The sequence below is a fragment of the Bison bison genome, unplaced genomic scaffold (genome assembly GCF_000754665.1).
Source record: "Bison bison bison isolate TAMUID 2011002044 unplaced genomic scaffold, Bison_UMD1.0 scf7180017864148, whole genome shotgun sequence".
Lineage (NCBI taxonomy): Eukaryota > Metazoa > Chordata > Mammalia > Artiodactyla > Bovidae > Bison > Bison bison.
This window is the reverse complement of record NW_011494720.1, coordinates 5,761,576-5,765,729: the sequence shown is the minus strand read 5'-3', so window position 1 is coordinate 5,765,729 and position 4,154 is coordinate 5,761,576. Positions and strand designations below refer to the sequence as shown.

Below are 4,154 nucleotides of genomic sequence, written 5' to 3'. Positions count from 1 at the left end.
CAATTTTTAAAGGAATCTCCACACTGTTCTCCATAGTGGCTGTACTAGTTTGCATTCCCACCAACACTGTAAGAGGGTTCCTTTTCTCCGCACCCTTTCCAGTATTTATTGTTTGTAGAATTTGCCATTCTCACCAGCATGAGATGGTACCTTATTGTGGTTTTGATTTGCATTTCTCTGATAATGAGTGATGTTGAGCATCTTTTCATGTGTTTGTTAGCCATCTGCATGTCCTCTTTGGAGAAATGTCTGTTTAGTTCTTTGGCCCATTTTTTGATTGGGTCATTTCTTTTTCTGGTATTGAGCTGCATGAGCTGCTTGTATATTTTTGAGATTAGTTGTTTGTCAGTTGCTTTATTGGCTATTATTTTCTCCCATTCTGAAGGCTGTCTTTTCATCTTGCTTATAGTTTCCTTTGTTGTGCAAAAGCTTTTAGGTTTAATTAGGTCCCATTTGTTTATTTTTGCTTTTATTTCCATTACTTTGGGAGGTGGGTCATAGAGGATACTGCTGTGATTTATGTCTCTGACACTCTCTAGTGCCTTGCCTATGTTTTCCTCTAGAAGTTTTATAGTTTCTGATCTTATGTTTAATCTTTAATCCATTTTGAGTTTATTTTTGTGTATGGTGTTAGAAAGTGTTCTAGTTTCATTCTTTTACAGTTGGTTGACCAGTTTCCCCAGCACCACTTGTTAAAGAGATTGTCTTTTCTCCATTGTATATTCTTGCCTTCTTTTTCAAAGATAAGGTGTCCATAGGTGCATGGATATATCTCTGGGCTTTCTATTTTGTTCCATTGATCTATATTTTTGTCTTTGTGCCAGTACCATACTGTCTTGATGACTGTAGCTTTGTAATATAGTCTGAAGTCAGTCAGGTTGATTCCTCCAGTTCCGTTCTTCTTCCTCAAGATTGCTTTGGCTTTTAGAGGTTTTCTGTATTTCCATACATGTTGTGAAATTATTTGTTTTAGTTCTCTGAAAAATACCATTGGTAGCTTGATAGGGATTGCATTGAATCTATAGATTGTTTTGGGTAGTATACTCATTTTCACTATATTGATTCTTCCAATCCATGAACATGGTATATTTCTCCATGTATTTGTGTCATCTTTGATTCTTTCATCAGTGTTTTATAGTTTTCTATATATAGGTCTTTTGTTTCTTTAGGTAGATTTATTCCTAAGTATTTTATTCTTTTCATCACAATGGTGAGTGGAATTGTTTCCTTAATTTCTCTTTCTGTTTTCTCATTGTTAGTATATAGGAATGCAAGGGATTTATGTGTATTAATGTTATAACCTACAACTTTACTATATTCATTAATTAGCTCTAGTAATTTTCTGGTGGTGGCTTTAGAGTTTTCTATGTAGAGGATCATGTCATCTGCAAACAGTGAGAGTTTTATTTCTACTTTTCCAATCTGGATTCCTCTTATTTCTTTTTGTTCACTGATTACTGTGGCTAAAACTTCCAAAACTGTGTTGAATGGCAGTGGTGAGAGTGGGCACCCTTGTCTTTTTCCTGACTTTATGGGAAATGCTTTCAATTTTTCACCATTGAAGATAATGTTTGCTGTGGGTTTATCATATATGGCTTTTATTAAGTTGAGGTATGTTCCTTCTATGCCTGCTTTCTGGAGGGTTTTTTATCATAAATTGATGTTGAATTTTGTCAAAGGCTTTATATGCATCATTGAGATATTCATATGGTTTTTATCTTCCAATTTGTTAATGTGGTGTATCACATTGATTGATTTGCCAATATTGAAGAATTCTTGCATCCTTGGGATAAAGCCCACTTGGTCATGATGTATGATCTTTTTAATATGTTGTTGGATTCTGTTTGCTAGAATTTTGTTGAGGATTTTTGCATCTATGTTCATCAGTGATATTGGCCTGTAGTTTTCTTTTCTTGTGGCATCTTTATTTGGTTTTGGTATTAGGGTGATGGTGGGTGGCCTCATAGAATGAGTTTGGCAGTTTACCTTCCTCTGTAATTTTCTGGAAGAGTTTGAGTAGGATAGGTGTTAATTCTTCTCTAAATTTTTGGTAGAATTCACCTGTGATGCCATCTGGTCCTGGGCTTTTGTTTGTTGGAAGATTTTTGATTACAGTTTTGATTTCTGTGCTTGTGATGGGTCTGTTAAGATTTTCTATTTCTTCCTGGCTCAGTTTTGGAAGGTTATACTTTTCCAAGAATTTGTCCATTTCTTCCAAGTTGTCTATTTTTTTGTCATATGGTTGCTGATAGTAGTCTCTTATGATCGGGCACTTGAGGAGTTGCTCATATGTGCTTATGGGGTTTCATCCTGGAGCCAGAGAAGCTGCTCACTTGTATTTGTAATATCCATCTCCAGTCTTCTTGCCAAACTTATTCTCTGCTACCAACTTATTCAGGGATGGGCTGGCTGAAACAGGGGGTTCTTTGAGTCCATTTCATGCCAACCATCCAGGATGAACTTTGTAGTGTACAGCCCAACATAATCAAGGCACTCAAATGGACCCATGGGATACCTGGCACCTGGCTTCTTAGCAGGATCGATGTCTTCCTTGGACATGTCACCTCATTCATATAGCCTGACTGCTTCTATGAGGTATGGCACCAGAAGACGGTTCATAATAAATCCAGGTGTGTCCTTGCAAGCAACAGGATGCTTTCCCAGGGCTTTGCTGAGGTCTAGCAGAGATTCAAAGGTCTTCTGGCTGGTCATTGGTGTTTTAATGACCTCCACAAACTTCATCAAAGGCACTGGGTTGAAGAAATGGAGCCCAGTGAACTGGTCCTGTCTCTTGGTGTAATTGGCTAGGCTTGTGATCTGCAATGAAGAAGTGTTGCTGGCAAAGATTGTGTGTTCCACAGCAAACTTGTCTAGCCTTTTGAAGAGCTCGTTTGTCACCTACAGATTCTCTACAATGGCCTCCACCACCAGGTCTGTGCTGTGGACCACGGATGCTGCACCCATGCTGGGTGATATGCTGCTCAGAGTCTTTGCCACAAATTTATCAGCACTCTTTGGGTTTTCTGCAGACTTCTTCTTGGCCACTTTCTGAAGACTTTCCTCGATACCCTTTCTAGATTTTGCCAGGATGTCCTCTGTTTGGTCCACCAGCACTACTGTGTGGTCAGTTGCTGCAGCAACCTGGGCAATTCTGGAGCCCATCAGCCCACCGCTGATGACCGTCATGTGCTTGATGAGGATTTTCTTTGTCGAGGCCATGGCGGTGGAGGAGGAGGACATGGAACACATGAATTGCCAGGTTATGAAAGCCATAGTGCAGGTGGTGAAGGCAGCAACAGGGACAAGACCTGGCAGAGAATGATTCCTCTTCTCTTAATCAATCTATGAATTATAGTAGTTTGGCACATATACTTTATTAACAGAATTGAAACATTTATTTTTTCCCCCTTCCTGATCCCTCCAGAATTCAGGAAATTATTGAATATTCTTATTTTCAGGGTAGTATAGTTATTTGCATAAGTTTAATAGGAACCTGTTTTATTATAACAGGACACAATTAGAAACACTGATTACATTATCAAGACTTTGGACTTTGACTGGAATGTCATCTCTGTAAATGATGTGCATAAAATCACATATGTACAGATAGGTTAAAGGAACTAAGGTTGAATTTCTGGAAACAATAAAGCCCCTTGGAAAACTAGTTTACAGAATTCCAAGCCTTACAAAGTAAGGAAGAAAGGTCACTTCCTGGAAGCCCTAAAACTCTCAGGATATTTTGGGGACCTTGAGAAAAGTGGAATCAACCCAAATCTCTCTATCTCTCTATAGAGATCACAGGTAAAGCCTGATGGTGTTCTGGGCTTGGCTTCTTAGCCTCAAGAGATTTTAAAAGTCCAATTTGAGATTCCTCATGAAAAGTTCCAGCAAAGATGATTTAAACAAAGTCTATAGGGTCAATCACTATTTTTTGCTTCACTTATGCAAATAGTCAGGTCAAGTTTAAAACAAATCAGTCTTACCATGAGTATCTGATAGAAATGATGGTGACTGTACAGAAGAGAAAATTAAGTTTCAATAGGAAACTATAGCACAGTCTTGTGGATATTAAATTCTGGTCCTATGAATTGTTTTGTCATGTACCTGTAAACCAAACTAGATCCTGAATTATTCTAATTTCCTCAAATACTTGG

At 38.2% G+C, this 4,154-nt stretch overlaps 1 pseudogene; it reads right to left on the bottom strand.

Annotated features, from left to right (window-relative positions):
* Positions 1-2,239: 2,239 nt before the first annotated feature.
* Positions 2,240-3,273, bottom strand: LOC104989234 (annotated as a pseudogene).
* Between the last annotated feature and the right edge of the window lie 881 nt (positions 3,274-4,154).